Raw genomic sequence first — 23515 nt, forward strand, 5'->3', positions numbered from 1 at the left:
AACATCCTACCACAAAAGAAGGCCTTGCTTAGGTTTGGATCAGTTTTTGTGATGCAAGATGATACTGAGTCTAATCTTAATGGAAATGACAAAGTGCAGCTAAACAGGTATTTCCTTTGCATCTGCATCTGCAAACAAGCCTCTATGCAAACAGAACAAAAGAAGATCTAAAGCTTTATTTTATTAGAAATTGGTCAGGAACTGATGAGACGTGTTTTGAGTTCACGTGTCTAAAGTTATCCGGTTTTTAACAGCTTCATGGTTGCAAATTGAGTTATCTTGTTGCTGTTCCAGTGGCTGCAACTCTAGCACTAGAAATACTTAGACCTTCTCCTGGCAAAAAAGACACTGACTGCAACCTGCAAACATGTAATTAAAGCAAATGTCACTCAACACCATTATCATCCACTCAAACTCCACTTTAGTAATGAAACTAATGAGGAAAAGGACTCTTGTTGGGAAAATCACATCTTTGTCTTTTTAGATGACCTACACAGTGAAAACCACAGAAAGGAAAACTTGGCTTGCTCTCTCCCCTACATCACTCTAGTAAAACTGAGTTGGCTTAAATCAGCAGGACTGCAGAATTTCTGACTAAAGTCAGGGACTGTATGAAGTCATGTCTGACAGTATTTTCTCTAGCAGAATACAGCGCATGAAAAAGTGATGGGGAAACAACAGAGTTCATGCTGAAAGGTCAAAAATAACTACCACTGTGTAAGCAGTATAGCTCACAAATGTTTCTATCCATGATACACACTGTTTAATTGGTCTGTTGATATGTCTTGCCTTCAGTATTGTGAGCTTTCAGTCTTGCTCTACAACAGCTGCAATAAGAACATTAAATCTCAAAGCAACTCAGCTCTTGCAATCCTGCCAAAACAGTACCGCTTAGCTCCAAATACATCAATGTCTAATTGCCACAAATACATATTTGTTTTTATCATCACTAACAGTCCACAGTCCTATCACCATTTATATAACAGACGGCTAAAAACACAGCCATGAGAAACCCTGGAGCTGACTCAGCTGTTTGAGAAACTGAACACACAGATTTCCAAATTACTGTACATCCTGCCTGCTGGGCTCCTACAGAGAGGATAAAGGGAGTGAAAATGTTAGAAATTTCTGCATTTCATCTCACTCCTTACTAACATGCCAAAGCCACTCTTTCTAAGTTTTGAAACTGTCTAACTTGAGGAATTTCTTTTTACAATCCCCTAAAAATTTTCCAGTGGCAGTTCATATACAGCAAATTGAAGCTTCACAAGACCAATCTCCCCTCTTGTGGAACTTCAGAACCTAAAGGAGTGAGGTCCATATCTCCCCTACTCTGCAAACACAGCTGGGATATCGGGAACGTTGTCCACAGAGGATTAAGGGTAACATCTGGCCAAGACTGCAAATACAGCGTCACAATCTTGGATGCCCACCAGAAATTTCATTTAGTAGATCTTTGTAGGTTTGAGTCTTGGTCCCTGCTCCAATGCTACAGGCTGTTCCAGAAGGCAGGAGAAGGAAATTGGGCTGCTAAAACCAGCTTGCACAGGAGAAGCCATGAGAGGTGATAAAGGAGGTGTCTATGCATGCTCAGAGCAATTTTTATGTGGGATGAGGAGAGTGCAGCACGCAGGACATGCTGTACTCCTGTGAGCTTAAGGTAGCCAGGCCCAAGAAACTTAGGAAAATATAATACTTAAAAAATCCCTGGAGTTCTTATATGAGTAGCAGAGATCACATGCAAACTGTGCCCTGTGAGACAACAGCTACTGAATTCAGCAAGAAGCCGCAAACAACTGATGTAACTGATTTCCACACTATTAGAATACAGAGAACACATTACTCATTAGAGACTCAATGATAGTATTTTCCTGTCAGACCACTTTTTTTTAGATTTTTCAAAACTTATGAGAATTGCTTTAGAAACACGTAAGCTGGTTATGGTTAAATATTTCCCCCATATTTGAACAGGAACAAGCAAAAGTTAAGATGGATGTCACTACAGATGACTGGAAGTAGTTTCCCTCTTACGTAAAGCTCTGCAGTTTAAAAATTACTGCTCTCTTACTGAGACTGTTATTTAGATCCTGGCTTCATTCAACATGTTTAGTCTGCCAGGTGCATGTGGGCTTCTTCAGAGGCAGCAATGGGCGTCTGGCAGAGCTGGCCAGAGAAGTGGGAGGGTAGTACAAGAGCATTTCATTTGGAAATAGAAAGCATCTTCCTAAATAAGTAATTTATTTTTTTTTTAAAAACATACTTGATCACTATCACACACAAGAGTACTTGGAAGATGGCTTTGTTAGTATACCTAGTCTGCTACACGTGGTCTCTCCATGGACTCCATCTCCACCAAATTATTTTGATTCTCAAGTCAATGCTTTTCTTATTCCAGTCTCCCACTTGCCAGTGTGCAACTTCTGTAACATCCCTGGATTTACCACTTTCAGCAAAGTGTTTGTTTTAAAAGTTGTTTCTCTACCCTCACCTTATATTTGTATTTAAGAAAGTTTGACTCCCGTTTCCTCCTTCAACCACCCTACACAAGCATCCCACACAATATATATTAAAAACACATAGTTCCTTTTGAAGGCAAGAAATCAGGATGATTAAGAAAAGGTTGCAAGTATGGCTAGCAGCTACGCAGATTTGGAATAAAGAAATATATCGAGCCAAAAATTCTAAGTGAACCATCCAAAGAAAAATTACTAAGGAAAACAACAGTACCAGTAAGCAGAAAATCCCTAGGCTATTTCTACAGCACCGTCGCCACCTCCCAGGTTATCAACAGCAGTATAATATCCAAATGCTCCTAACGTCAGAGGCCTCCTATTGCCTCCCCAACGTAGTCAAGCTCTGGGAGGTTCTAAGGGGCATTCTGATTGGCTACAGAGCCCAAAGTAAAAACCATAAGCCCCATATACATCACTGGATGATGGACAACATAAAAGCATGAAGAGAGAAGAAATAACTGCCTTGGCTTAAAGGTATGTTAATGGCCACTGAAACCAGTTACATAGCCAGGCCACTGGGTCATCGCATGGCTCAGAAGTCAACTCAGTGGCTGAACTGTTCCCTGTCTCAGTGAGGTCAAGATTTCCCCTCATCACAACTCTTGCTAATCTGGTAATCACCTCTCTCTTTTACTGTCGGAAATAAATGAGACATGCTGAGAAAAGTAGCATAACGAAGCAATGACTCTGTATCTTCTCCAGCATCAGCATTTTATTAAAGGGGTTTGTTTTCCAGCTTATTTTTACAGGAGCTCAAGCAGCTCAACTGCGTATTTGAAAGCCTGAGCTCTGCTTTGTTTTTTTATGACAGAATGCCAAAGTTGAACATGCAATGTCAAATGCTCCAGAAACCTCCAGCACAATAGCCGCTTTAAATGATGTCTTATTTTCCTGTTCTGCGAGGCACACAGAGCAGCAAAAAGGCTCTTTTTTTTTTTAAGTGCAGTAACACACCATAATGGTATACAGTTACCACTTTAATATGGGAAAGCAAACAAGCAGACTAGCCCAGCTCTTCAATTCCATGCTTTGCAAATCTATTAAGATGTGTAAGCAATTCACACATCTTACCTTTCAAGCAGATTGGTGTGTGCAACGTATAGAGACATACCATAAATCAACTCCCTAATCCATATATACAGGGATTAGTTTCTTATGCTCTGTAGCAGCTTAATTGTAAAACACTGAATTGTGTCTCCTCAAAATAGACTGCTTAAAATAGCCAGAAAATTACTGCAAAACTAGTATGTCAAATAGGAATTGAGAAATAGCAACAAAACCTCCTTTGAATGAAGCCAAAATAAAATTAAAAATATTGAAATATAATGTATTTGTGCTGCACTGTTAGGGAGAATCCCACCTAGGGACAAGATGCTGTACACAAACACTGCAAAGCTTGAAGTAGGCAACAAAATCCACTTGAAAGCAACAATAAACAAAATGTATGCTGAAAGAGAAAATGAACGTACAAAAAGGTTGCAAGAACAAAAAAAGAACATTCCATTATGTTCCGTAAAGTAGCAATTAGTATACCAGATGCCCAGCCATACGAGTGCTTTACAGGCAACACGATAGACCTCAGTTACACAGGACAGTTTTAAAGACGGTGTGTAAGCAGCTTTGAGGAAATTCTAATAAAAATGGGAAGAAGCATGTGGGAATTTGAAAATGTTGAGGTAGCCAAAGGACTTTCAGCACATTTCTCCCATAACAGTCAATGTAAATGTCATAATAATGAAACACAATGCTTCACAGCAGAACAATGTAAATCCTTCTAGATCTGAAGCGTAGTGGACCAAAACCTACTAAATGAAGGTTATGATGCAATGATCCTCACAGCACTGTGCCCCACAAAACCTTGATGCACTAAGAAACTCATCTAAAGACCAACAAATTTGCTGGATATCTTTCTAATGACTGTCTTATAAGTCAGTCACATAAAAAGTTTCAACAACTCACTCCATTCCTCCAAATCAACGTATCAGAAATTTTTAAGTTACTGAAAATACTACCAAATCAGAATACAGATGTTGTGTTTAGCTGCAACTGAGAAAAAAATGGATGCAAATGGAGTCATCAGTAAGAAACTGGAAACTGCTGGGAAACTGAGGAATTTGATTCTCTTTTGGGTAGTGTGATATCTTGATGGTAAAATGAATGTAAAGGTTCATGTAAAATTCTTCACTTAAATGGTGGCTTTTCCTTCAAAAAAAAAAAAGAAAGAAGAAGAAGAAAGCAAGCAAAGAAACAGAAGTAATTCCTACTGCATTTGACATGCCATATATTGCAAATGAGAATATTTGCACCTATCTCTCATCCCTCTTGCTCACAAATTTGCATTTCTTTCATTCCCACATACTAGAAACTTATCTTCTTAGTTTTTACCCAGACCAGGCAAAAGTTTTCCTGCAAAATCTCCATCTTCTGCACTCCATTGTTCGAAGTATGCTTCACCTTTCAGATTCCTGAACTGAAAACTAACAAACACCACTTCACAGAATTACAGAATGACCTGAGTTGGAAGGGAGCCACAAGAATCATCAAGTCCAATGCCTATCCCTGCATAAGACAAGCCCAAAATTTACACCATGTGTCTGAGTGCATTGTCCAAATGCTTCTTGAATATTGTTAGGCTTGGTGCCATGCTGCTTCCCTGGGGAGCCTGTTCCAGTGCTCCACCACCCTCTGAGCGAAGAACCTTTTCCTATTACACAACCTAAACCTCCCCTGGCACATCATCCTGCCATTCCCTCGGGTCCTGTCACTGTTCACCAGAGAGAAGAGACCAGCTTCTCCTCCTTCCCTTGTGAGGAAGCAGTAAACTCATACAAGGTTCCCCCCTCAGTCTCCTCCAGGCTGAAGAGACCAAGTGACTTCAGCTGCTCCCCATACAGCTTCCTCTCTAAAGCCTTCCCCAGCTTTGTGGCCTCCTCTAGACACTCTCCAGTAATTTGATATCATTTTTATACTGCAGCACATGACACTTAGCATGACTGCCTGAAGGTTCCACATGGTGTAACCACTTGCAACCTTCACATGGGCACCTTCAAAGAATACCCACAATCACAGGGCAAGACAGAGGATAAGTTCTGATACCTATAGACACATGTAAAAATAATTTATAAATGGACATAAGCACATATGTGAATACATAGGAGCTACAGTTACACTGTGTTCTAAAGATCTATAAAGAACAATTTCTTAAGGTAGGTAAACGCTAAAGAAAATATTTGCCATCAATTTTACTTTGTTCATTTTTGTTTTATGGGACAGTCTGGCATGTTCAATTGCTCCACTTCAGTATGGAACTCAAAGCAAGCAGGAGATACCAAGAAGCACAGTACAAAGGCTCACTACTGCAGTATTATTGAGTTAGGAACTCTAAAAGTGGACTGTATCACTTAACAGTAAAAACCCACCTAAATAATGAGCTACTCTAGGCATATAAGTTATATGTAATTTTTCATCAAACAACTATTTTACAGTGAGCTTTCTTCCTTCTGTCCCTCCCCAACCAGAACAGATTATGATTATTATGTTGAAGATTTGTTATTCAAGTTCTAATTTGTTGACAATAACATACAAAATCTTTCCTAAATTATGACCAAGAAAAACAGCCTTGCTCATGTAACAATTCAAGGCATTACTTCACAGAATCCCAGAGCTTCTATTTCTCTAGTTCTTTCAGATCAGTCACGGTAGCATACACAGCTATGCAGTATCTGATCTTTATAAAGCTTTTGTAAAGCCTTATAAATGTACTTGCACTCCTTGTTTGTCGATTTTTAAATGCATTTGCTCTTGACACTTGAACAATTACTAAAACCTGCTTTCCAATTAACTTTAGAATCCAAATGTGTTACTTTGCTAGGCTTAAAAATAGAACAAACTTCTTATGAATTCAGCTTTTTACTCTGATAAATTTTCAAACAATCCCTTATCAGAGACTAAAAGTTTCCTGTTTTCAATTAGGTTCTTCTTGCTTGTTGTAAAGGCTGCTGGACATATGGAGAAGCTTAATACAAGTCCTTGTATTACGTGAAAGTTTTATAGATGGCATCCACAATCATCTGAGAGTATCTTCATTAAAATTAGACAGTAATAAAGTTACACAGATATTTAAATAGGTTATGCCACCTTATCCATGTTGTTAACTACGTTTAAACTAAAGATCACTATATGTTGTTGAAATTGGAGAGCGACGGAGGGAGTCGACCACACTAGGATGGGTGATCAAAGCTCAGTTTATTGATTTACGGTTGCTTCTTTTATACAGTGTTTAATCAGCTTATACATATTGCAAAAACCTAGCTCATGATTGGTTACATTTAATTAGTTCATACATATTGCAAAAGCTTAGCTTATGATTGGTTACATCCACCTGCAAAAGTTGCGGTCTATCATGCTTGCACAGCTATATACTATCTTGACTACTCCCCTAAATGTTCTTCCTTTGACACTAAAGTTTTCTGTTTAACCACCATGACCTACATTTTACAAGGACGACACGTCCTTGATACCTCTTTCTAAAAGCCATTGTTGTAAATACATCTCTACATCTCCCCCGTTTTCTTTAGGTATTGCTAGTGCAATTTGATTGATACGCTTTGTTACACACTTAATAGCAACTTGCATGCCTATCAATATTAAAATGATGATGCCTAACCAACGTAAACCTTCTTTCAACAATCCCTGGAGCCAAGGTCCTTCAAGGACAGTGTCCATTTGTTTGTGTCCTTCAACCTGCAAGAATTTCTCTACAATATGTAATACTGAAAAGCTCATATGTTAATTTTCAAAGTATGCTGACACTACAAAGTAGTAGTGTAACACTACACCATAAGTGTATACCACAGTGTAACACTGCAAAGGCTCTTGTGGTTTGCTCCACAGTTTCACTGGACAGAAATGTAATTTCATGCTTGGAACTCAACAAAGAAGTTGCAAGAGACTTCAAACAGATGGCTCGATGCTTGTGCTGGTGACTCTGGAGCACAGCACTACCACAAGGATCCTTATGCACCTGGTTGTTTTCAGTGAAAACTTACTGCCTGATGCACAAAACATGATTAGAGGGTTTTGCATGAAAACAAGATTAATGTATAAGTCACAGTGAATAGTGATTTACAAATTCCCTCTGCAGCTGTTGCATAATATTTATGTATATGGTCTATTTGCAATTAATCGCACCTACATCAGCTTCTGTCTATGGTCAGTCTACCCCAAATATGGCATGAAGGACATCAGGCCATGAACAGGGATATACTTTATAACAACCTTACCTAAGGTACATAGTGGGTGCTAAATAGTGCCTTTCACTTCCAGGTTTACCAGGTTCTACAGAACCGCTCTGGTTCATTGTCAAAAGAATTCCTGCCTTACAGTTGATGTCCGTATTAGTCATAAAATACCCAAGTCAAACTTCTTTTTACAATGTTTGATTGATTGCAAATAAGGTAACTTCAGTGGAAATGAAGAACGCAGAACTGACTGTCAGCACCAGCAGCTGAACCTGCTGAAGAGTTGATAGTGGAATTAGAGAAACCTTAGACATGACAAGAGCCACAACTGTGAGAGGCTTCCAGGAAGACAACTGGTGGGCCAGGTTTGACTAGGTCATCTTTCGTTCACAGACAATAACAATATTCTGTTCTTCCCAGAAATGTGACAAGCAGAAACTTGAATGGTTTTCCTTCCATGGCAAACAAGGGACATGACTATGCTCTAACTCATTAATATAAAAAGAAAATGCACTCGATAATAACCATATGGTGATAACTCACCTGATGATTACCAGGGCTTTGTTATTTCAAGACTTCTCATTTGCTTAGAATATTAAACTAGATAAAATATAAAAGATCCATTTGTATAGCACAGCAGTGGTTAACGTTCACTACGGAAGGCAAAAGTAATCCCTTTTGCTGTGGTCTACACACCACTGCAGTAACTGGCTAAAAGGCCCCGGGCTACTCTTCCTGTGGAAACAAAACTATTCCCCTTATATCTTTAAGGCATGGGTGGACAAGGTGCTGAGGGGAATGGTTTAGTGTTTGATAGGAATGGTTGGACTCGATGATCCGGTGGGTCTCTTCCAACCTGGTTATTCTATGAGCCTATGATTCAGAGTAGAAACAGTTGATGCGGAGAACAGTGCCCATTTATCTTTGGGGTTTGGGGTCTTTTTGTGCCCAAAGTAAAATAGATATTAAATAACGAACAGGAAGGAAAAACTTAGGGTAAGCAAACTGGGCTACAGATGAATCCCACCCACCAAAAAGAAAAGAAAGATTCCCTTAAAGAAAAGAAAACAAATAATAAGGGAGTAAACATTATAACTGAATTGTCCTTTTCATTAGTAACAGAACTAGAATCTGATTTCTGATTACTCCTAGTACATCCTTTTTTTCCTACCCTAGTTACAGGCACACTAGAATCATTAACTTGGTTTAGAAGATCAAAGAAAAACTACAAATTTTCCCCTCACTCCTGCAATCTGCTGGTCAGACAGGTGTCTGCTTACCCCTGCACTGCCCTCATTACCCTGATATATATAAGAATAAACATATTTATGCTCTGATCTAGCAGACAAAAGGTGCTCATAGATCACTCTCCAGTGCATTTGCTGTTCATTAAATCCACCTGCAACCTTCTAAGCACCATTTCACTTCTCACCTCTACTGAAAATGAAGGTATTTGTTTTTCAGATGTCAACTCAATGTCTCACTGTTTTTCCTTAAATTTTGTGAGACGCACATATGCTTAACTTCAAGAAGCCTGCCTAGCACCCACAGTATTATTATATTGGTGCCTTTATAGATAAACAAATGTACAGGAGCTTGCAAAATAAGGTCTTTAGGTAAGATCAGGAAAAAAATGTAGAAGGAATTAAAAAGTCTCTATAAAGGAGTTGCTAAACCGTTCAAAACAATAAGAGGGAGCAGTCAGCACATCAGTAACCAGTCTGGTGCCTCTTGCACATCTGCAAAAATTTTTGAAGGCAGTAAGAATAGGGGTACACAGGGAATAAAAGAAGGTACAGAAGGTGCAGACAGAACATACACCTTACCTTTCCCCCAGCTCATAAGCCCCAGCTTTAAGTACAGCTAAACCAACAGAATACTAGATATTCCACATCAATCCAATGGTAATAATAGAGCAAAAGCTGTTAAAATTATATACTTGGAGTATTTATGAGGGCTTCCATACTGTTTTATGTCTCCAAGGACACTAAATGAATTACCATTTGTGTATGGTAATGTAATATGTAATAATAGCAATTAATTTTCTTCAAGAAATAATTTTTAAGTTTTATGGCTGTGTACTAACAATTATTACTTAACTTATGAACTATTTTCCCTTCCCTTACTTCTATCAGCTAGTGCAAATGAAACTCACATGTCTTTTGCAAAGCAGAGAAAAGTTGCAAATCAGTTGTTATTATTGATTTGCTACCACTAAATATCTCTTAAATAAATGTAATCAACTACTTTGACAAAGATCATCATGTTGCCACTGTCCAATGTAAGAAACTGAAGTCACATGAAACAAAATTGTTAAAGGGGGGAGGGAGGGGCGGAGAACACTGCAAAATAAACAACTCCCCATGTTCCTCCACCAGAAAGGCTCTGCCACCATTAATCCAGAGCAATGCATGTGCTGCATGTAGTCAGCTGTCTGCAGTGCTGCTGCCGTATCCCTCCCAAGGTGGGCTTGGGGCAGGTAGGGCACTCACTTCGGGTTTGCCTCCTTTATCCTGTGACATTTAGGATAGCTATTCTCCTTTCAAACTTTAATAAAATCAGCCAAGACAGTTTTGTAAGCAAAAGAGACACATCATCAATTGTATAAGCCTGCTCCTCTTAGGAAACGAGTCTAAAAAACAAATAAGACAGCGCACCTGATCTGGTTGTGTACTACAGGCAGGTCAGCAAGAAACAGAGAATGGCTCTGGGAGGCAGATGAAAAAAGCAGGCAGCTGATGCTGACAGAGAAATACAGCTGAGTATATTTTAGTATTGTCCCAGGAGCTGATCATATCATCAGTGGCAGTGGGGAAAACAAGAAATCCCAAACGACTTACTTTGCTAGTAAATTAAGACTCTGAGCACATTACCAAAGAAATCCTGGGTCTACTGAAGTCAAGAGGTACTATGATATTAATGTCAATACCCTTACAATTTCACTCTCGTCTGCACTAGGATTCCACTATGTGATTTATTATTACAGCCTGAATTGCAGGGGTTTATTTGGTGTATTGGCTTTCATTTAATCTTTAAAGTCTGATTTAAATACAGCAAATACATTATGACTCTATATTAAGTTTCCATGAGTTTTAGTTCATGATGTAGCAATTTGGCACAGGACTGTGGACTTAAACTCTGTCTCTAATTAGGTGTGCAGCACTCTCATTTACTTAAATGGGATATACTCATGTGGCTCTGGAGGGATAAGTGAAACAAATGGTTATACTTATATCTGAATAAATATTTTTGCCGTTAGTGAAACAGCTTCAGCAGTGATTCTCTCAAAATAGCAAAGATGAAGGATCACATCCTGAACTAATCCAAGGCCGAAGACACATATTTATGGCTCAGCTGATCTAATAGCTCAGTGCAGCTGGAAGGAGAAGACTCTTGCTGCCCCCACCCTCAACACACATACGCATCTCCCTCTCTATGCATAACATGAAATAATTTGTCTTCCCCTCTTATTCCCAAACACCAAGGTTAATTTTCACCCATTTCAGTAAGTCTTTAACCAGTGTGTGGGAAAAGAGTAAAGAAGGATCTAACAGATCAGTATAGCCATAATGCGCAATTTTACCCTAAGTTAGCCTCACTGCAGTAAAAATTAACGGAAACAGCTAATTTATACTGATTTGATAAAAGGCTTGCCCAAAGTCACAGAAGAGGAAACCTGTGGCCCTGGATACCCTAATCTTCCAGCTGGCACTTACAAGTTTCAGTGAAGTGTGTGCCCCTCTCCTTCAACAGATATAATTTCATAGCCATTTGCCTTTAAGAAAGCAAAACCTGGAGATCTCTGGTTTCCTTAACTAGATGCCACTGCCACTGGCATTCACAGGGTTTCTCATATCAGGTACAGACAGAGCCACATCCTGTCTCTTGGCTGTTCCAGCAGCTCCCTCCAGCTTACCCTGTCCCCTCATGCCCACCTCTATCCTGGCTTCCACAGGAACCTCTGTTCTTCACCATGGGGACTTCCACCTCTGCACCCTCTCCAGGGGCCACAGGGCACCCCAAAGACCGAGGTGCATTAACCAGGTACATGTGCGAGGGCAACAGACACAAATGATAAAGACAAAAGGAATCCAATATCTCATACTTCGCAGCAGAAGTTAATGGCTGAGAAAAGAATATAATGATATGGTACAGGCACATAAAGTTGATGAAAAATTCACCTAAAAGCACCTATAAAACTATGTTTTGTTAGTGATTTTCCCTATTGGCATTATCTGCACAGATTTATGGGCTGAAGCATTTCCAACAGCAAATACAAATGCTGGGGGGAAACACTGCCTAAGCTTTTATGCCAATTCCAGCTTGTAATTAAGTTTGCTTAGTCTTGACAGCTGAATTAAAAGATTCTGTAAAGTCCCCAGATCATGTTTCAGATCAGGAATGATTGAAAGCATAAGCAGTACTCACAGAAGTGCACCAGCTCCTGCCCTGCTCAGGCGGCGGAGTCCCACACTGACACCAGCACCTTGGTGATGGCACCAGCTGGTGGTGCAACACAGCCCCGTGAAATTTGCTCCATGGACAGACTGGGTTTTGAGGCAGAAGGTTTCCCAAGGCAGTATCTAGAAAACTGTGATGGCTTTTCAATCATTCAGCCATATCTTCTCAATAATCCAGTCATGTATTTACTAAGGAGGATGGCACCAGGGTGGCTCAGCTGTAACGGCCATGAGAGTACACAGGCTGGATTACCTGTCCATTCCTTTTGCTGGATTACCATGTCCATTCCTTGCAGGCAATCAGGCATAGGAGATGATTGATTTTTTTGAAGTAACCTCTTCGCTCCCACTGCTCCAGAACAGCATTCCAGCTATCCTGGCAGTAAGAGTCACTTGCCTAAATTCACCCAAGGCAATACATACCAGTTGGCCTTATGCCAGCAATCTAACTAGGTCCATTGTGCCCCTCTTTTTCATCCATCTAATAAATTTACAGAGAACAAACAAACACCTCCACTATCAAAGCTCTCTGTGAAAGGACAACAGTTTTTCAAGACGTGCTGCTTGTTCCCACTTAGCCCACAAGTTCCAAAGTTGTCCTCCACACCTTTCTTTCTTTGGGGTGATCTCTCTTGTTAAAACAAACAACTAAGTTTGGAAATGTCATCTATTGCCCATGAGGGACATAAGCCGCCAGCCAGAGGCTGGCAGGAGAGCAGGTCCGAAAGTAGCATGGCTTCTCATCCCAGCTGCTAAGCAGAAAATATCAAACAGATGTTTTTATGGAAGTTTACTCAGCTTCTGTACCTTACTCATAGGTATTCATCAAAGGTGAAGGATCTTCCTTGAACGGTCGATTTGATAATAAGAAGACAAAATTTCTTCCTTTCTCTTCTTTGCATGTCATGGGTTGTAGCTACCACAGGGGCACATATCCTTCAGGACACATTTTCCCTAGTCTTCAAGTCCACCACTGCCGTGAAATACTCTTTTACTTGTTTGTAGATGCTTTGGAAAGCTCTGGGCTACACCACTGTTCAGTCTGAATTTGAATATTTTTCTTCTGTTTCAAAAGATAATAAAATTATGAGTATGGTCCAAAGCCAACACTGGTCTTCCTATGAGAGCTCTGGACCAACATTGTATTAAATTTAAAAGTGAAAGGCATTTTCTGTTTCAAACAGTTTCAGTATTTGATTAAATGCTGATTCGACATCAACATAAAATATGTTGACATTTTAAAAAACGTCATTGTAATTGTGCCAATTTACATTCTAAATTAATACAATTATCTAAATGAGCAAACTGTATCATAAAACTATTAGCTGCTACTACTAACCAGCAGCTGTAATCTGACCTGTTAATCAATTACCTAGATAAAGGTAAAATAGTCTCAAGCTTCAATTATACATACAGAAAGTTTCATTTCAAAAAATCAATTTATATGCAAGTCAAAGTTGCACTGCAGGCATAAAAGAGTATAATATTTTGGATAATTGGTTTTAGGAAAAAATACAAATTACAAAAATATCTCCAAAAGAAAGTGTCTTTAATTGCATATGAAGTAGTTTATGATTATTTCCTGTAATCAAAGCCACAATTTGCTGGGACTAAGCCTTTTTACAGATGAGTAAAGTATTTTCGATTCACAAAACCCTCACTAAACCAGAAAAGCAGAGTACTTGCTGTATTTAAATGCATGAACATAGGCTTAGATTTTCATGTATTATTTAAATCCAACCCAAATGTAATTACAAGCCTTTGTGTAAGATTTTAAAGGGCTATGACAAGGCTGACCAGCTGGCCTCTTCCTTGCCACAGCACTGGCCCAGGTCAGGAACCCAGATTTACTCTGGGTCTCGCTCCCAGACTGCATGGTCCCTGTGGTGAGATGGACACAGCAGCAGATGGAGAGGACTTTCCATGCTCCTGAAGGTGATCGTCCCGCAAAGCCAGTTCTTCTCACATCGCAGTGCTCTCTTGGGTTGTGGAGCAGCCCCAGCTCTTGTCTTCACTGCTGCTCCCTCAGAGTTCTTGGGCAAGTCCACAAACTAGTATTTGTCTCTAGTATTTGTCCCTCCATTTTTTAAGAGTGGATTACAGGCCATCCATCTTCCTCCTGGGATTCTCTCAAGGTGAATTAGCTTCTTAAACTTGGCTAAGAGGACACTTTGAGGAGATCTAAACAAAACAGCCCAGGGGAAATAGGTGAGATGTATATGTAGCTTGTATGGAGCAGTCTGACACAAGGGTAAGCTTCTTGGCAGCCAGCAAATGCTAAAGTTTGAAGACTTGCTTCATTTGAAGACAGAATTCCTTTATTCTACCCACTTCCAAGATCACTGGTAAGCAATGGCCTGTTTTCATTATTTTAAAACAGATTTACTTGTTAAGACTTAAGCTAAGGTCTTAAAATTTATGTCGCACTTCAATTTCTGAAGAACACTGTGGATAAGAAACTTCTACTTCTCTTCACCTAACGCTGTCAAGTGTTCTGGTATTCCTCTGCATTGACACATGGCCCATGACAGGCTAGAACACATTTAGGCTAATCCTGTGATCTTCTAGTGAATGAGAATCCCAAAAAAGAAGGAGGAAATCTTGCTGTGTTCCCTGCCTAGCATCCTCCCAAACCTCATGTCACTATCTCAGGAACATAGTTCACTCAACTGCTATGCAGATCAGCTATTTCAAACACGGGTGCAAAAGAAGAGTAGGTATTAAAATCTAAACACAGGGACAGGACAGCACATCTTGAACATTGTATCTGTGTGTGTGAGAGACAGATTAACTTCCAAATCCTTCTAGACACCTTTGTGGCAAGTAAGAGGTCTGCATCAGCACCGAAGCACCTCTACAAAACTGGAAACCAAGATACTTGATTCTCATTCATCAGTACTGGCCTTCTTTGCAAACACTAGGAAGAGATGAGACACCAAACTTCCTCTTTAAAAGCTCAATACTTTCCCAGACTAAGGAATACCCATGCCAAGATGAGATATGCAGTCAAACAGGAGGACAGGACCAACAAATACAGCAGTGCCACGTATAACCACCTCCAACAGACAGAAGTTTCTTAAATTAAGGGAAATGCTAAGTTTCCTGTCACAGGCCACAGTAACAGAGCTTACCCACTTGTGCTTCTGCTGCACATATCATCACTTCAGTGTCTGCACCCTTCCTCAGATGAAGGCACATTCTAGAAGGGCTTCTGGCAATGGCTGCAGAGGACAGGGGATGGGAGTGTTTGCTACCACGGCAGGCAGGCAGTGGCCTGCCACTCAGATACCAAGTTCGCAAATCAGAAGTGACATGAGTAAACACGGAGCACAGTTTCATAACCACTGCTCAATACTGCACCCAAGGCAGCCAGTGGGACAATACAGATGCGTAACTCAGTTTCTGACTCGCCTTTTATTTCCACCCTGGAGTTACTGCATTTCCAACATTAGCAGATGACAAAGAGGTTTACTTGTTTTACCCTGGTTCACAGCAATATGCAGAAGTACATCCAAATGTCTCTTTTTCAATCAATTCACCTGAGTTCATAGTTACACCTTGCAAACTGCAAAGCTTAGCAAAGCCACAGGACATGGTTATGATTTCACCTTGCAAATGCTCAAAGGCACAAGGATGAAGACAAATTGTCTTCAGGAACTGCCTGAGGAACTGGCCAATGACCCACACAGTGCAACCAGGCTGTTTTTTCTGCTGCTAGAAAAGGATTAAATATAGTGTGTTTAAACCACAGAGTCTATTTGAAGGCTCGTGTTCTTCCTGAAAAGTTTGGGTATGTATTTGCTGTGTACAACGGTTACACTGCACAGGAATGTGTTTATGGCATTTCCTGCTGCATAGAGGAGGAATTTCCCTTTGTGCAGTGAAGTATTACAGTCTAAGCTGCATCCTCTGCCTATTAGAAAGACTTTCCCAAGAAAAAATATTATTAAAAAAAGGTAACCACTTACATAACCTCCTGTCTATACAATTTATTGTATTGATTACTGCATTTCTTACTTGTGTTTTTTTTCCCCAAGGCTTGTTTCCCAGAGACCTATTCCTCTCAGCAATGCTGTGGCCGAGGGACTAGTTTGAGTCTTACTCTCTTACCAAGGAGGCAGGAACAAGTGAGGCAGCCTGTCCCTGCCCTCTGCTCCTCTCTTTCTTCCAGAGGAACTGTTCAGGATGACTGAGCCACAAACTGCTGGTCACAGGGCACCTTTGTTCTCAGGACACGAGGAAGAAAGCAGCTTTAAACCTCAGGATCTTTCCATGTTTGCCTTCTGAGCCTACCTTTCTGTCCAAAACACTCCTCACTCCACACCACTAAATTTTCTAAACTTTATCTAGCTTAGCTCTTGCTTCTGTGTTGAGCTTCTTGTAGAAGGAGAGATGTGCTGATGTAAGTGATGGCCAGCCAGTCACTGCAGTTAAAGCCTGCAGCCACTGCTGAAGGAGAAATCAGCAGATCCTTCTTTTGGCTAATGCAATAAAAAATGCTACTTGTCCCAGGAGTGAGACTGGAGCTTTAGTGCTGGCGATAACACAGAGCTGGAAATAAGATGCTGCATGCTTGCATGATCAGTGCACTTAAACAGTTACATTCATAAGCACTTGGACAAGATTTCCAAGGCCTGCAATAGGAATGGATTTATTTTTATTTTATTTTTGAAAACTAATGAATTATTGTCTTTCTTCCTCACATCTTACCGCACCTCCTCTATAAATCTCAACAAAGCCTTCTTTGGCTGAGATTTCTTCTGAGGCAATCTCAGGAAAAAGAAGCTCTGGAGTTAGAAAGTATCAGTTCAACAGCCTCATGCAGGCAAGTACAGTGAGTGTACTCAACAACAGACTGGTTTGAAGAAATCATGTGAGGATTGCATCGAGAAACAACTTTGCCTGTAGCTTATTATGTTCAAGTAGGAAGTAACAATTTAAACACAGCTGAAGACTGTCCACTTCTGGATGTAATTACATGCTTAAAAAAAAAAGAACCACAATTATGACTAAACTAAACTACACAGCAGACTACTGTCAATTTTTCATATTTTCATCTTTTTTAAGGTTTGACACAATATTTTTGATCTCCAAGAGCCAAAACCTACTTAGTCCCTGCTGGCCACAAAACCTCCAGGAAAGGGAACCAGAAAGGCACTTGGCCACAAACCCTCAAAAGCAACTTATTCACACTCCTCTTCCTAGTTCTTCAGGTTTACAAATCAGATACCTCAGGCAAAGTTATTCACGAGTATGCAGGCCATGAAACATGCATTTATACTTTTTGCTCTTTAGTTAGAATAATTTCTAAGGATTTCAAGTCCACATGCTACTCTTATTAACCACTATCAAAGGATGATTTCGATCATGAGTAAGCCCACAGAAAATAAAAGATCATAGGTCATAACCAAATTCTTTGCCCAGATCATTTGGGTTTCAACAATCTTCTGCCACCAAAACAACATACAGTGACAAAGTGCTGAAAATCAGTAGAAAGGCACCAAGAGCTTATCCTAGAACAAAAGGTCTTTACCCCTATGAACAAGTATTCAAAAGCATACATAGCTTGTGTGTGGATAACAATCTTACTGAACAGTCAGAGTATTTAGATAAATATGTTAGGAAACAAGTTTTCTAGTGCATGTACATGTATTCTTAGGGGACCATCAAATTCTACGAACATTAAAAATGTACATTGGGTAATGTTAACTTATTCTAAACCGAATTTGTAATTACTTACGCAAATACAGGCCCATCTCTAAATCAGTACCAAGTCACTTCCTCTTTCAAAAGATGTAAACACAGCAAAAGCAGTTTAAGCACCACTTATTAGTGATGTGGATTTAGTTATGTTTTCTTCTGGAAAAAAAAAATCCAAACCAGAGATGAAGTATTGAACAAATGCACAATAAATGTCAGCCAGAGGATAAATAAGCCGAAATAAAAGGGAAATTTTTCTCTAAGCCTTCTGTCTAATGATTTCATTTATCACTTGCACAATTTCTTTAAGACAAAGTGCAAATTCTTAGTCTATAGCGCTTCTCAAAAGGCAACTGCAGCTGTGTATAGCAAAGCACGAATTTAATAGTATGGCAGACTTTAACTTATGCTCTTCTGTTGCTCTGACCTCCTCTAGCCTTCTGACATTTGAGTCTCACGAGCTCAAGCTCCATTTAGCAGGACAAAGTCACAGCTCATATGTAAAATGATACAAGCTGCATGTCACTAAGTAGGTGAGAGTTTAACTTAGTGCAACACAAGTATTGATAGGGCCGGAAAATTTTCAACAATACATTCCTGCCTCCCACTTCTCCAACTTCCATACTTTGAACAGAGCAAGCTGTCTGTCTGCAAACAGGCTTTCATTTGTATTGCAGACCAGCTACTGAAAAAAACCCAAAACTGCTCATCCAAGTCACAGAAACAGATAGTCAAAGCATCCTCAAGAAACAGTCGAAACAATGGCATGCCAGTGGAGAAAATACTGACAAGAAACAACAGTCTTCAGGGGAGAATAAAAACTACTTGAAGGAGAGCATTGGGGAGCAGCTGAAGAAAGACAGCCTGGTGAGATTTAGAGAGCTGGAGATGTTCTGGACTCAGTGATTACAGCAGGGAACTCAAATGGCAAAATCTTCCCTTTTCTCCCCCAAACTGATGCTTCTCTTGGTGTTATGCTGTACTTCATCCTAGCCACCCAGGGGTTACTGTGGCCTAGAGATTATTTCAGGAATAAGAAGGACCAGATCAAAGTTCCACGTACCCCAGTAGCCTGTTTCCACCACCAGTTTGAAGTAGATACCCAAGAAAGAGGTTAAGAATAGGGACACAAACAGTGATGCTTCTCTAAAACTCTCTCCCAGTTCTTAGGAATCTGCAATTTTGTAACTTGTCTATTCTTCCTCCCCTTCATCGTATCCTTCTCAGTTATTTCATTTCTTACTCTGCTGACTTGTCCCTGGAGCCACTCCCTAACTTTGATCATTGATGTACTTCTCCCAGTCTTTTCCCTAGTTCTACACCTTTTTGGTGTTGGAAACACCTGAACTGCACACACCATAGATGTCTCATGAATTTATAATGGAAAGTGATGCTCTCTGTCTTGTTCTCTGTTCTCTTTTTCTAATAACTATGAACATCAGATCTCCTCTTTTAATTGTTACTGAAGAGTACGTTGACATTTCCATGGATCTATACTAACTCCCACATCTTATTCCTGAGTGGTAACGATCACCTCTGTGGTTACTATTATATACATGGAGGTAAGGTTAGCCTTCATTGTGTGGTATATTTTAGAGTTATTTAAATCGAACATCACCTGTCATTTTAACATCAAGTCTGATAACGATTTTGGAGTTTTTCACAGCTGGCCTTTTGCAATTACCAATTATCAGTTATTTTGTGACATACCAGTTCTGGAATCCTCAACATAGGAATTATATGGAACTGTTGTAATGGGTCCAGAGGAGGGCTACAAAGATGATCTGAGGGCTGGAGCACCTCCCATATGAGGATGGGCTGAGAGAGTTGGGCTTGTTCAGCCTGGAGAAGAGAAGACTCCGAGGAGATCTTATAGCAACCTTCCAGTACCTGAAAGGGGCCTAAAAGAAAGCTGAAGAGGAACTATTCATAAAAGCTTGTGGTGATAGGACAAGGGGCAATGGGTATAAACTGGAGAGGGGCAGATTTAGGCTTGATATAATGAAGAACTGTTTCACCATGAGAGTGGTGAGATGCTGGAACAGGTTGCCAAATTTTGGTACCTGGAGGTGTTCAAGGCCAGTTTGGATAAGGCCTTGGGGACACGGATCTAGTGGGAGGTGTTCCTGCCCATGGCTGGGGGGTTGAAACTGGATGATCTTCTATGATTCAATGATATTCCTTAAGAGTTTTTATGTAGCTCATCTTAAGTAACCATAGGAAAAAAATACAAATTTTTCACTTCAAAATAGCAAACACTTGAAAAAAAAATCTACAGACTAGGATATAATAGGCTAGTTCTGATGTTCACATAAGCTCAGTCTCTTAGGCTACTGTACGCACTATCCCCTATACCTCAATAAAGCAAATCAAGTGAAACTATAGTGACCTGCTTGTGTTAAATTATATTTCCCACATCATAGAAACAATATTTTCCTGCTTATTTAAAGTTGTAAGAGTACACTGCAATGGCCAATATGAGTTATGTTGTAGCTTGGCATCTTTCACCTGTTTAGCAAGCTTCAAGTCTATACAAAATGTTAAGTGTCCAGATTTCAATCCCCTTTTGACTCCCAAGTGAAAGATCAACTTATATCAGGTACTGAACTACAATTACCCAGCCTCAAATTCTTGACAAGAGAGTGCAATTTCATCAATCTGCATTTTATGGATTTGAATGATGTTTTATACATAGATTTTTTAATTATTTCAATCTTATAGATTTCAATCTTCAATAAATCCCATGTTTTAAACAGTTCGAGCAAGTAAGACACCAACTGACAACACCGGCAATTCTGATTCTATTGTACCTAAATATCAAGCAAACACCTGACTTCGGTGTTTTCAACCACCTACCTCATAAGGAGAGCTCAATAAACACATTTCTAATAATCTTTATTCATATATATACACATATAATATATAGGCAGATACTATATAGATTGTAATTATATATACTATATATAAAAGTCTTCATACGAGTGAGTATATTTAGCACACTTTAATGAGTTATTTTACTTTAAGGATTTCTAAAGATCAGAAGTTCTATGTATAATTGTGGTTGTTCTTTATGTAGCTTTTCTGTGAGTTATCTGCCTAGTTTAAGAATACTTACATATTCTTATCTGGAATATATTAGAACAAACAGAAGTGCAACCAGTCCCCAATCAACACACACATCTAGCAGAAACCACCATGGCTATAAAGTAATTGTCTTTCATTGCAAGCAGCTGTTTACTAATAAACAACTACATGAGAAGCCCTTGAAGGAAAAGTCATCGAGGAAAAAAATCGTACTTTAATTAATTAAAAAAAAAAAAAGATACGTAACTAGAAGCTCTTCTGAACTGAAACCATAAGCCTTTCTGGCATCCTTCCCAACAACTATTTGATTCTATGCCCTATGTGACATTTTATATATCCTCATATTTGAACTAACTATTTTGTCTCTTCCTTCTACTGTTTTTTGAACTACTGCCACAATATTCTCCCTATATAAAGGAAACGTACCATTCCATAGTGCTTTACACTTTGTATTTGTAACCTCTTTGATGCAGCTGTTTAAAAACTGTAATTTTCTAAAAGATCCTCAGGTGTCTTAATATTTTTCATGAAACAGGACAGGATCCTGCAGTAAGAATTCCAAATTTTTAACTGAGCTTTGCAGCCTTTGTATTGCTCTGTAACACTTGTGGTTTTGTCAACCTTGACCTTAAGTTGTAAAATTATAACCCTAATTAATTAACATAATGACAGTATCCACTATGCATTAAGCACTGGGCAAACAAGAAGTTAGATGGCCCCTTCCCCCAAACGCTCAAAGTTTAAGAAAAACAAGTAAGGGACAGCAACGAACCAACTCCTTTAATTAAAACTTTTTTGAAGACAAAATTATTCAAACACCGAACTTCCCTAACCCAGGACACGTACACTGCAGATTCCCACAGCTGAGCTTGTCACTCCAGGTTCCCTTTATAATCAGTGGGCATTTTTAAGACACATGTCATCTGATCCATTTTAGATAACTGCTTGAGGGTAAGTACTGAATGGTGGATTGCACTCCCTAAGGGGAGCCTCTATTAATTAGCAAGATTGCTTGCACTAACTAGCCACGCAGCTGCACGGGTTTAGTCCACAAAGATGCCATGGTACACACAGATCTCACAGAGGAATGTGTCAGTCTGCAAGAGGGATTTAAAGGCAGAAAATCTTAAGGGACAAACTTATTCAAGTGGCTTGTCCAGGGCTTAACAGCTGCATAAAAGAAAGCGAAAAAAGCAAGCAGAGAAACACGTTTCAAAACAAAGGAAAAAGCATAATGAAGTGACTAATAGTAAATGATCTCTTACTATTAGTTTGCTGGAAATAATGCTTGGAAATGGAATGGAGACTTTCAGAGAAAAGCCGAGTGCTACAATCTGTCCAAAAAGAGAAAACAAAATAAATCCATCAGGAAATCACTCATGTTTCACTAAGACATCCCTGTAGGAGAAAAAAAATATGCTCTCAAATATTATCTAAATTACCTTAACATACTTAGCTTAAGCAAGTCATCAACCATCTGAACTTACTGTGTGCTGCCCTGCTACCTGGGGATCATTTAGATCCCATAAATGCTGAAGAATTGTTTAACTAACTGCAAACTCCTGAACTTCTCATCATGTAAAAAAATCAGTGCCATCTTTCCTCTTTTGACTGTCTCTTCTCAGTGCAAGTACACAGCTGTCCAAAAGGATCAAGCTTCTGCTTCCTAAGCCATTTCAGTTATGATGGACTCCACAGCGCAGTCTATAAACAGCCTTAGGTACATCATTGGTTATGAACTGGTACATTTCCTAACAACATCATTAAAATACAAGGCAGTTCACTGAACTTGGAAAATACTAGGAAATTATTCTCCAGAGTGTAACATCTGGTATAAAGGAGGAGAAAAACTTTGCTTTCACGTACAGGACATGTAAGAACTGGAGGCTAAAACAAAACCCATTAATCTATGTCCACCCCTATGTTCAAAATGAAAAACAAAAAAATACCCTTTGGTACTTCACATTAGGAAGACACAAATCTGAGACGTTTCCCATCTGTTTGGATTGCTGTTTTTTAATAAAAAAGGAAAACTACCCTGTCCTTTTTTCTGCTTTCAATACAAATCTTGAAGGACATTTTCAGATTTGTTAGGTCCAAGGCTTTTTTACTGTTCTCAACCCATTTTACTTTAGTGCCTGTCAAATGTAACTATTCTGCTTCAGTGAACCAAAATCTGAGCTTTTCAGATATTATTAAATTTATCATGACCAAACTTACATGAACCACCTTCCTGAATTGGCTGAATTTAGGGAGCTGAGCAGGGAGGTAACTACCTCCTTGTTTCTATAATAAACACTTGACCTGGCAGCCCATGTAAAACTATGAGTAGCCCATTGATGTCGTAAGCTCACGTTGTCTCCAAAAAGCTACCAATAGCCACAAACCACCAGACAGTGACAGCACCGGCCATGACCCCTCTGCTTCATCCCGCACTACCACCATAGGAAATTGGGTAGAGTTGGACGTATTTGCTTTAAACCATCTGACAATTTCCTTTCACTATAGAAATTCCTGT

At 39.5% G+C, this 23515-nt stretch overlaps 1 protein-coding gene across 13 annotated transcripts in view; it reads right to left on the minus strand.

The window, feature by feature from the left end:
* The window catches only part of KIAA1217 (KIAA1217 ortholog), a 246086-nt gene that overhangs the window by 137489 nt on the left and 85082 nt on the right, over nucleotides 1-23515 (minus strand). The window contains exon 1 of one of the 13 annotated variants that reach the window (XM_069859465.1): nucleotides 22485-22504. The exons of the other annotated variants lie outside the window; for them this stretch is intronic. The gene's annotated coding sequence lies outside the window, so the exon portion shown is untranslated. Of the gene's footprint in view, nucleotides 1-22484; nucleotides 22505-23515 lie in introns of those variants that run through there. 13 annotated transcript variants of the gene reach the window in all.

Source organism: Phaenicophaeus curvirostris, chromosome 6 (genome assembly GCF_032191515.1).
Source record: "Phaenicophaeus curvirostris isolate KB17595 chromosome 6, BPBGC_Pcur_1.0, whole genome shotgun sequence".
NCBI lineage: Eukaryota > Metazoa > Chordata > Aves > Cuculiformes > Cuculidae > Phaenicophaeus > Phaenicophaeus curvirostris.